Below are 12,394 nucleotides of genomic sequence, written 5' to 3' on the forward strand. Positions count from 1 at the left end.
GAATGTAAATTGCACTCCGCCTATTCTTTGAGCATGTTAGGATCCGGTAACTCATAGCTGGGGGCCAGCATGATTCTTAACCCCCAGGGATCCATCCCACCTCCAAGTACCTGCTAAGTGATCGATGTTCCCACCACTTAGCTTGCTCTCTTTTCAGTACTTTTTCCAGCTTTTTTAATTTTTCACGAGCCTCAGAACACCCCCCCCCCCCACTTGTTGGTTCCAATGTTGTAATCACACCCGACCCCCCAGCCGGAAATACGTCAAACAAATCGAGAGCTGCTTCCTCTCGGCTTTTTAAGGCGTCAGCTGACATGGCGCTGAAATATTAAACGCAGATGCGTACTCACAGGATTGTCGGTACACAGACATGCATAGACATGCATATATATTTATATAAATATGCACATATCGACACACACACGCACACACATATATAATGAAATATTGTGAGAAATTAATAGCAAGATTTTCCTAATTTCAAGATTTCAAGAACTGCAACCTGGCATAGCAAGACCCCATTCATTAGAACACACTGGGAGAGCTACTGAGACATATTTCACCTGAAACCCGTACCTGGACCCTATTGGTGAGTGTGAGTCCTGTTTTGAAAGTGCCAGCATGGATGTTTTCATATAAGAGATTTCCTGGAGCCAATAGCTACGCACCAACAAGGGAACTCTCTTGCAGTAATATGTTTGATAAAAGGTTAATAAGGCAATGGCCTTTAAATGTTTTGCTTTAAATAGGTTTGGTAGTCAGTACCAGCTGTACTCTACTGAAGAGCTCACAAGCAGTGAAACACATGTCTCGATCTAAGAATAAGGAATATTAATTACATGCCCACTGGGGCAGAATTGAATTAAGTAAAGTGAACAATTAATTCATTTGAATTAATTTGAAGTGGCATGAATTGATATTCTGTATAATGCGATAATGTCTAAATTATGTTTAATTTGACTTAATGAATTCACCAAATTGAAATATCAACAACAAATGTGATTATTATCACTTTATAAGGTGAAATGCCCTTTCCGAAATGGAGGCTAATTTGCACAGTATTGTGACTGACATTGTAGACCTACCTTTATGTTTGAAATCATGTGAACTATTTGTTAATGGTGGAAACAAACGTTGTTTGACATGTGATCAAGGAGCGGCTGCTCAGAAACGCGTCAAGCGTTTTTCGCTGTCTGAAATAAATTAATTCACGCTGAAAGGAATTGGGCTCGGCATTGGTTTTCATGAATAAGAAGACTAAGAGTTCATTTAAGAAGTACACGACCTTGCAGTGAGCCCGCTGCCGAGAGTGACAGGAAAACCCTCAACATTGATTGAATACATAACTTACACCCCCGGAATGCAGTGCTTATGATCTCAGATATTACATCACTCAGGACATGGTCAGTGACATCACTGATGACATCGACATCACTGATGACATCACCGATTTCAGCCCTGGGACCTGGCCAGGTTTACCTTAGTGTTTGGTTAAGTGAGTTAGTGTGTGAGTGGCTGTATTGTAGAGTAAGTGTCTGTGTGAATGGATATATGGATGAGTGAGCAGATGTGTGAGTGATTTGTGGATGTGTAAATGGGCATGTAAGTGGTTCTGTATGTGTGAGTGATTGTATGGGTGAGTTAGTGGCTGTGTTGGGTGGCTATATGGGTGAGTGAGTGGTTGGGTGAGTGGCTGTATGAGTGAGTGGGTGTGTGAGTGGCTCTATGGATGTGTGAGTATGGGTCCGTGAATGGGTATGTGAGTGGTTGTGTGGGTGTGTAAGTGGGTGCATGAGAGGTTGTATGGGGGTGTGAGTGGGTGTATGAGTGCTTCTGTGGAGGATGTCATCAGTGATGTCATTTCAGATTTCATCAGTGAGGTCACTGACCATGTCAAGACTGATGCAATATGTTAGGTAATAAGCAGTGCATTGCGGGGTGTAAGTTATAGTTAGCTCAGCAAACTAGAACTACTGAATTTCACTGGTTTTGTATGAGTGAAATGTGAGCCTAACTATAACATCCCTGAAACCTTTGGTTTTTTTCAGTGAATTTCTGTCTTTTTAGTCTATTTTCTAACTACACTGTCCCTGTAATCTTTGTTTTTTCAGTGAATTTCTAATGATTTTCTAATGTTGTTTCCTAACTATAATGTCTCTGTAACCTTTGTTTTTTAAGTGAATTTCTAAGGTTTTGTAATGTTATTTCCTAACTGTAACCACTAACCTTTGACAGTGAGTGTGTGAGTGAGTGTGTGAGTTTTTTTAGGTCTGTGAGTAGGCATGAGTGTGTCTGAGTGGGTGTGTGAGTGGGTATGTGAGTGTCTGAATAGGTCTGTGAGTGGGTGCCTGAGCCTCTGTGTGGGTCTGTGAGTGGGTGCATGAGTCTCTGAGTGGGTCTGTGAGTGAGTGTGTGGGTCTCTGAGTGGGTCTGTGAGTGGGTGTGTGAGTTTCAAAGTGGGTCTGTGAGATGGTGTGTGTAGATAGGATGTAAAACAGGAATGGGCCTAGGCCTAGGTTCTTTTTAAGGGATGGTTTAGATTGCTTTTTTATGTATATCGGGGACTCCCATTCCGACGACGGGGACTGATACAAGCATGGGAATCTATGAAAGTTTCCAATACTGGAGAACAAAAGTTACAGGTAATTAACTTTGTTTCTTTTGTTGTCCGTCATTTGTACCTAGAATATCCATGAGGTGTTATATGAATGTGAGGTTATCTCCTGGAGGATGGTAGAATGTGTGTAGTGAACATATTTGTTTGTTATTACTAGAGATGTTTAAACAAAGGTATTCACAGGAGGATAGTGCATGGGCATTGGAGTTGGACATTGTTAGATTGCTCTGATGTATGCAAGCGATCCCACCACCCGGCTTATCAATTCTGTCTAGTTTGGTGATGTCATAGTTTGGGGGTACTAGTATATCCAGGATGGGCGTAGATGATTAATTTAGCCATGTTTCAGTCAGGATTAGAATGTCTGGTACGTTAGCGAGTAAAAGGTCAGCTATATCGGTTGCATGTCTAGATGCTGACCTGCAGGGAGTTTTTCATCCTGATTGGGCGGGATAAGGCGTTGGGGTAAGGCACTGTATTTCAACTTGGGGGATCATGATTTTGGGAGCTTACGTGTAGTTGTTGGGTGCGATTTAAATTTTTGTTGTGTGGGTATGTTCTGGATTCAGGTTTAGGGCGAACGAGCTTGGGTTGCTGAAGAATCAGATCGTGTAGAGTTTGGATGTCAGCTTTGACTTGTTCAAGAGATAGTAATATCTCGTCTAGTCTGGGGTCTGGAGTGAAATTTGCCATATTTAATGGATGGACTGTGGGTGCGGGATGTGTAGTTGTGCCTTGAATGCAGTTTGAGGGGGAGTCGTAATCGGGATCCTATCTGGAGTTATTGGTCAGAGGTTCATGGTGTCCTGCTCCCGTATGGAGTGGGAGACATACATTCAAAGTTGTGGTCATGGCCACTACTTGGGGAAAATTATTGGGATCCAATGGGAACTGTCAGTAGAACTGATGTAATTGGATTGTAAACTTCATAACCTAGAATTGGAGGTGGTAGACAACCCAGCATGCAGAAGAAGCTAGTTGAGAGCAAAGAACAATACTCCCACAATGTCCTGCGGTTTCTATGAATTAAGTAGAGCTGTGTATCCCGACAGCAACCTAAACATCAGAATATGTGAACTAAGTCCAACCATACCATCAAAGTATGTTGCCCCAATTCTTAGCTAGCTCACAGTGCCTCATCCAAACCATCAACCATAATAGTGTATCAAATGATATCTGCAACCTCAGAACATGGCCTCTCTAATTCCCTAGGGAAATCGTGGAAACAGCTGCTCTTTTGTTATTACTTAGTCATGCTCAGAGGGAGACACCAGAAATGTGTGCATTGGCTTTTTAAACAGTTATTGAAGCAGTTGTATTCTTGTGAAAAAATATGAGCTGTAATTATTAGCAGGAATAAACCAAGCATTGTTACCAGCATTACAAAAATGGTGAAAAGGTAACAGTTCAGCCATTGTGACTAATTTGTGTGATTATATGATAATGCATATACTTATACTCCTACCTAATCCAACCTACGCTATCAAGAGCATTGTGAGAGTACCCTCTGCCAGATCTTTTGGGACAACCCAGCTCCCCATACCTGTATATGATGCATCAGGAAGCCAGCAGGACCGGACTGGGAACCACAACCGGCCCCGGCAAATTGCTCGGCTCCACCCCCACCCCCCTATGCTGCAAAAGCGGCCCTGTAACAAAAACGGCCCCCAGGGTCCCAAAACCGGCCCCCACCCGTGCGGCGTACCCGGGGATTGCCCGGTGCCCGCTATGGCCAGTCCGGCCCTGGAAGCCAGTGTGGTTTAGAATAGGCTGCGATCCTTTGCAGGATAGAAATTGGAATCAGCAAGGCTGCAGCTCATTCACAGCATCCAGGATAATCCTTAGAAGTACTCCTCTGGTGCAGAAAGCTCAGAGGTGGTTTATATAATGAACCACTGATGCAATTGCACTGTGTGTGAGGTGTAGAGCTGATGTGTTTGTTTGTCTTTGTGGCTCAGAGCTGTGTCCAGGCAGACAACAAAAAATGTGTATTGTGCACAGCGTTCTTAGCGTTGGATTTGTGAGTGAGTACATGAGTCTGTGAGTGAGGGCATGAGTCCCTGAGTGGGTCTGTGAGTGGGTGTGTGAGTGTCTAAGTGGGTCTGTGAGCGTGTGCCTGAGTCTCTGATGGGTTTGTGAGTAGGTGTATAAGTGTCTCATTGGATCTGTAAGTGAGTGTGTGTCACTGAGTGGGTCTGTGAATGGGTATGTGAGTCTCTGAGTAGGTCTGTGAGAGGGTGTGTGAGTCTCTTAGTCTATCTCTAAGTAGGTGTGTGAGTAGTGAGTGTCTAAGTGGGTCTGTGAGTGGATGCATGAGTGTCTGAGTAGTTCTGTGAGTGGGTGCATGAGTCTCTGAGTAGGTCTGTGTGAGTGGGTGTGAGAGTCTCTAAGTGGGTCGGTGAGTGGGTGTGTGAGTTTCTGATGGGTTTGTGAGTAGGTGTATGAGTGCTCATTAGGTCTGTGAGTGAGTGCATGAGACTCTGAGTGGGTCTGTGTGTGGGTGTGTGTTAGTGTCTGAGTGCTCTCTGCCTTGCTCTTTTCCACTCTATTTCACCTCTTCTACTTGTTTTCTGCTCTCTGTTTTGGTCTCTTCTGCTCTGTTTTGCCTTTCCTGCTTGTTTTTCTACCCTCTATTTTGCTTGTTTTTCTGCCCTCTGTTTTGCCTTTCCAGATCTTTTTTCTGCCCTCTATTTTGCCCTTTCTGATTATTTTTTTGCTCTCTGTTTTGACATTCCTGCTTGTTTTTCTACCCTTTGTTTTCACTTTTTTTTCTCCCTCTAAAATGGGGGAGGAGGGCTGCCATAATTTCAATGGGGAGGGTGTGGTATATAAATAAATAATACCGGATCTAGGTTTGACTGGACATAGCAATAACAGATAGCTCAATAAATAAGAGTCAAGATTCGAGGTAGTAGGAGTTTGCAGGTTTAATACAGCATAAAGGACAGGAACAGGACAACCTGCACGGGAACAGGATGGCAGGGCCCTGCAGGGGGGACAGGGAATGAGCGCGCTAACTTTAATAACAATGTACAACATATATATACTAAAACAGTTGCATTACAGTGAATACAGTAAGCGGAGCAGTGGGTGTGGTCAATAGTAGTCGCGAAAGATAAGGGTGAAAGTGGGTGTAACAGGAGGCGTATACATAGACATGTGATGTAAACGTAACAGAATATGTCATAAATGGGGCGGAAACATGGAGGGGGCTACCTAAGGAGCCGGGACCTCTAACCTAATGGTGCGCGCAAACTGACAATGACGTGTTACTAGGAGAAGCTGGGGCTATGAACTCTGCGCTAGGAGTAAAGACTGAAGTCTGGAGAGTCAGGGCGACATGTACCTAAACACTATCTAGTATCTGATGTTTAGAGAACATGTTGATAGAATCCAGAAGTTATCGGGGTAAAGGCTAACAGACTCTAAGACTGGTGCATGCATTATTCTACATGTAGTGCGTGTTGAAGAATATGAAATGACCATTAATACAGTATTTCTCTTACATGGAGACGTAAAGGCTAGACGATGACTGAAACTATTGATGCGATTCAGTAGCTTAGGAATGCAGAGAAGGAGGGCTGGACTGATAACTAGAATCATAACATATTCTTGGCAGACTCGTGGACAGAGCCAGGCCAAGCCGGGCACTGTGAGGCAGGAAGTAAGTGAAGGGTCAGGAATACAGGTGGGGGCTGTATCGCTCCTCAGCGAGGGCTCAGGAGACAGGAGCCGAATCTGGTGTCCGGGCCCTTTTGAGGCCTAGAAACGGGGACTTTTCAATGAAATAACGTGCACACTGAGAAACGTGGCAACGTAACTTTACATAGGCCTGATACTCGTAGCTTTCACGAGAACTGGAAACTGGCATATTAGAGATGGACACAACTGTAAGTGCGTCTTTAATCAAACATGGGGAATACATATGCATATTAATCATGCACACATAGCATAAGATGGGGGACACGTAGGGACACAGAACATGGCAAAATTTACTTTTCCACATTCCCTCCTTGTCACTACGTTTCCATCAGGAAACATCAATATTCATGATACCATCTATTATTTCATACAGTATCATTTGCTCGTCTCGAATTTTCTTGGAACTGGATTTAGAACGGGACTTGGGACTAGGAATACAAGAGGTAGCACAAATGCCGCAAATCGCAGGGCCACATTGTATACAGAGGCAGCAACTAAATATGATCGCTACTGCAATACCTAGAAAGGACAACACTTTCCATCCCCAGGCGGAAATTATATTCCAGAACCAACCGGACCATGTCCAGGTGCCTGGATTTTGGTGTAACAGATGGGCAATTTTATGGAGTCTGGTTATAGCTGAATAAACAGACGGCGCGTTATTAGGAATGAAAATGCAGCAACTAGATCCGATGACTCTACATGCCCCGCCCCTATCGGCCAGTATGACGTCAAGGACGAGACGATTCTGGAGCACGACAATTCTCATAAAGGATTGCTCTTCGGTTAAGTTACCTAGAGCAGAGGTAGTCTCAATCACTACTGCTTCAAGTGTTCTGGTTAATCTACGTATCAGTTTACTATTCACGACAGTACCTAAGTAGGGAAAGACACCTTTATTGATATCTATGTATTGTTCTAGAGCAGTTTCAGTATAATCGACAATCGGGAGGTCTCTCTTGTGTCTAGTATGTACTAGGTGGGAGTTCCTATGATAGTCAGGTGGGGCTAGAAAAACTGGTGGCAGTAGGAAGGCAATGTAACAGGTTCCCTCCCAATCGAGGGGCAGACGAACATATGCGGTCTGACCACAAACAAAATAAGAATGACGTGAAGCTTTGAAAATAGATTTCCCACTGTCACTATACTTGACAACAGTAGTACAATCACTATGTCCTACATGTACGGAACCATTCTTTCTGACACATAATTCACCTTTGACTGGTAGTACTGACATAGCAGGTAAGTCTGGAGTAGTATCAGACTGGACATTCAGGACCATGAAATTCGAAGAATAATTACCCAAATTATAAACTTCATTTTCTAGATCTAACCCTGTTCTGTGGGGAAGACCTTGCTTGTCTGGAAAACATGTACTGTTCAGGAAGGACATATCTGTTGAGGATGACGTTAACGTGGACCATGCTCCACATGAACCGTTATGTGAAAATGGATAAGGAAACAGTGGCAGAACTCCCTTCGGTGTCTGGAAAGGGGGGAGTCGACCACACACCCAACAATTAGTGGCATTGCTGGTCTGGTGTGAATAATGTAACATGCGGATAAAGGAATTATTTCGCATAGCAAGACGATAAGATAGTTCATGAGGAGGCAGATCACTAAACATATGCTCTACTGTAGTATTAGAAGACTTATTTACATGAGAAACTGGAAAATATAAATACAATGCATAACTTATGCAGGTAATCATAAGGCTGAGATATAGCAGAAAACATAAAATAATAATGCAACTTTTAGAGTTCTCACTAACTCTCTCTCTATGGGGGTCTATTTTATACATGTCAGAAACCGGTCTAACCGTTTCACCTAGGGGAGGACTTAGACAATCAAACTGGCTGACTTATTTTACTAGACCTTAATTTTAACTTATACTCCTGCTGCAGAGTTTTCTCTAACAGGGAGGGTTTCGTATCAATGTCATTTGCGGGACAGTCCTTGAGAGTAGTACTTTGGCAGTCTTTAAAATCCTCGGAATTGTTCTTGGAAACAGTCTTTAGTCCATAAAATTTCTTTACGTGAGACAGATGGACCCAGCCCTTCCTGCCTTCCAGCTTGACGGCAGTACGGGTGGCCAAGAGGACTTGCTTGGGCTCCTTCCAGCGGGGCTCCAGCGGACTTGAACGATCAAAGTTCCTTACAAGAACCAAACTTCCAGGAACGATTTCATGCGGTGCCACCTCGGTATTGTCTGGAAATGCGGCGGCAACCTGTGAACGACAAGAGTGTAGGGCAGACATCAAGGAAGCTAGGTAATCTGTCAGCATATTACTTGAAACATCTGTAATACTTCGAGGTCTAGGTGTACCCCACATATTAGGGGGGCGGCCGAATACGACCTCATACGGGGACAGACCTGATCTGGAATGTGCGACCATGCGCATATAAAACAGAGCGACTGGCAGAGCAACTAACCAATCTACACCTTTTTCTTGACAGATCTTAGCAATACGGATTTTCAGGGTCTGATTATGTCTCTCTACTAGACCGGCTGCTTCAGGATGGCGTACACAATGGAACTTCCACTGGTACCCTAACAAAAGGGAAACGTGTTTCATCAGTTCAGATGAGAATGGCTGGCCGTTATCAGAATATACGACCCTAGGGAGTCCATAACGGGGGAAGAATTCACGAACCAGCTGCTTGGCAGTGGTCGCGGCTGTGTAATCTGGGACTGGATATGCTTCTGTCCACCTGGACAAAGCGCATACAACTACAAGGACATACTTGAAACCTCGACATCGCTCCATCTGAATATAATCCATCTGGAGGACTTCAAAAGGGTGGTCAGGAGGCTGGAATCCACCTTGTTCCACCGGGACACTTTTACCTGGATTGAACTGGCAACATATCATACAGGTACGGACTTTCTGCTTGGCTGCAGCTCGTAAATGCTTGTTAAACCAAATGTTCTGGATACTGTCTAACATAGCTTTTTCTCCTAAATGTGCAGGACTATGTGCGGTATTGATAATGACTTGAACCATAGAGTCGGGGAGAAACCATGTGGCTTTTCCCTTCGTCACCCATCCCTGATCTGTCTGGACCCCTCCTTGTTCGGACCATTTCTTAATTTCTTCAGGAGTAGCATGTAACTGGATATCTATGACATCTTGAGTAGGGTCCTTAACTGTCATACAAGTAGTCTGTTCTAGAGTGGATGTCGGTGTCTTGTTAACTGGTATGTCTGGAGTCTGTGCTGTAAGCTTGGCTGTTCGATCTGCTAGATCATTACCTTGGGAAATAATGTCAGTAACTTTCGTATGTGCTTTGCATTTCATGATAGCGATGGATGTCGGTAAATGTATTGCATCTAACAGAGCTTGAATAAGGAACCCATGCTGAATCCTGGTTCCATGAGAAGTCATGAAACCTCTCTCTTGCCAGAGCACTCCAAAGTCGTGTACGACTCCGAATGCGTAGCGTGAATATGTGTAAATATTAACTTTCAGGTTCTTGGCAAGTATGCAGGCTTGTGTCAGAGCGACTAGCTCTGCTGCTTGAGCAGACAGGGTGTCAATACGGTGTGTTTCAATAACTTCAGTGTCAGTAGTCACTGCATACGCGGCTACTAGTTCTCCTGTACTTGTTCTCATACATGAACCATCCACATAAAGTGTCAGGTCGGGATCTGGTAATGGAATATCTGTCAGATCTTGTCTTGGCTTAGTCATAGTGTTAACAACTTCCACACAGTCATGTGTGGCAGGATTTGAAGTAACTGACGGTAACAGTGTAGCAGGATTTAGAACGTTGCAGCGTCTGATTTCTATGTGTGGCTGGAATAGTGTCAGTTCATAACCTGTCAAACGTGCAATTGTCAAGTGTTGAGTCTGTGTTCGGTTTAAAAGAACTTCCACGGAGTGTGGAACTTGTACTGTCAGGGAGTGTCCTAACACTATGGAATCACTTTGTCTGATAGCTAGTGCTGTGGCTGCAACTGACTTGAGGCACGCAGGCAGAGCCTGGGCTACTGGATCTAATGTGCTCGAAAAATAAGCACAGGGCTTGTATTGACCTGCTTGATCTTGTGTAAGAACAGATAATGCTGTACCATCACGTTCTGTGACAAAAAGTGTAAAAGGCTTACTGTAGTTCGGTGTAGCTAAAACAGGAGCTTGGCATAGAGCTTTCTTTAACTCATTGAAACTAAGTGTATGTTCAGATGTCCAAGGGAGGACAGTCGATACGGCTGCCTCCTGTGTCGTTAACTGTATCAGTGGTTTGGCTAGAAATGCATACTGAGGAATCCATTGTCTGCAATAAGAAGTAAGGCTGATAAAAGCACGTACCTCCTTCTGGGTCTTGGGCTGAGGAAGACTCGCTATTAACTGGATACGGTCTGGTGTCAACTGCCTACCCCACTTGGACAGTAAGTGGCCTAAGTAGATCACTTGCTGGACACAGAATTGAAGCTTCGAAGGGGACACCTTGTGCCCCCTCTCGGCAAGGAAATACAAGACTGTAAGTGATGCTCGCTCGCAAGCACGTTCAGAACGGGCTGTGATCAGTAGATCATCGACATACTGGAGCAGGGCAGTGTCAGTTGGCATGTGAATGTTGTCTAGTTGTCTCTTAAGTGCTTGACTGTAAATACTAGGGCTTTCTGTGAAACCTTGAGGAGCTCGTGTGAATTTATAGCTCCTTCCATTTAAACAAAATCCGAAAAGAAACTGGCTGTCTGGATGAATGGGGACACTGAAAAACGCGTTCTTGAGGTCTATGACTGTAAAAAATGAGGCTTCGGAATCAATGGCTGTCAATAGGGAAGAGATATCTGGGACTACTGGATATTGGGGAATAATACATTTATTGAGTTCTCGAAGGTCAATCACTAATCGATATACTGGGGGTGCATTTGGATCAGTACGTTTCATGACTGGAATGATCGGAGAATTACATACATTGGAGTCAGTTTCTACAACTACTCCTTGAGCCATGAGCTCGTCAATAATTTTGGATAAGGCTGCTACAGCCTCAAGTGGTAATCTGTACTGTCTGATTCGTGGTAACACTACACCTGGCTTGAGAGTCACACGATGGGGTGTGATTTGCATGAAGCCAACGTCAGTTGGACCTTGCGCCCATAGATGCTGCGGAACATTAGACAATCTCGGATCAAAATCTCGTAATACATAGTGACCCTTGAAGTCACGTAAAAACAAGCGTATTCCCTCGGGGGAACAACATATGACTGCACCTAATTCTTTCAGTGTCTTAATGCCTAACAAATTTTCTGGACATGACTTCGTAAGTAATAGATCAGTAGTGCGGGACAATGGACCTACTTCTAAAGTAACTGGCTTAGATATCTCGTTTACAATAGGCTTTCCTGAAAATCCAAGGGAAACATTTCTAGAGCCTGAGAGCGGAGCCCCTGGAACTTCGGCGTGACTTATAGTGGTCCTACTTGCCCCTGTATCAATCAGAAACTTTCTGTCTTTCCCTAATACTTGACTGTGAACATAGGGACCTTCTTGATCTACAGGAATCTCGATGAGAGGCAAGCCTACCTCCCTCTCTAGGCTGTTTCATGAGTATGCTTGATACTCTGGATACTCGGACTGAGCATACTGGTACATCTGCTGTGTAACATGCTGTGTTGCAGCAATAGGCTGCGGTGCTGGAACTGTCTGTTGTGCATTCTGTGGCTGAGAAGTCTGTGAAACTTGTTCTTGTCTAGGCGGACGTGGTCTTTCTTTAGTTTTACCAGTGGCTATATTATGTTTCAGAACTGCACACTCGTTTATGAAATGACCTGGCTGTTTACAATAATTGCATGTCCCTTTAACGGGAGCTGCAGGATGACTGGCTTGATTCGGACCCCTCTTCTGACTGTCTTGAGGAATAGATTGTGCAACTAGTACTTTCATTTTCGTGTCTTTCATACGTTTTCTCTCGTGTTCTTGCTCTTCTCTGATTCTATTCTGGTGATACTGGAGCATCTGTAACATCTGGGACGGGGTACTAGCTTGCCATGTACTTTCGACTTTCAAAACTCGATTCTTAACTTGTGGACTTAAATTCTCGACTAATTTAGTAACAAAAAGATGAGGG

Source organism: Lissotriton helveticus, chromosome 1_1 (assembly GCF_964261635.1).
Source record: "Lissotriton helveticus chromosome 1_1, aLisHel1.1, whole genome shotgun sequence".
In the NCBI taxonomy this organism is placed as follows: domain Eukaryota; kingdom Metazoa; phylum Chordata; class Amphibia; order Caudata; family Salamandridae; genus Lissotriton; species Lissotriton helveticus.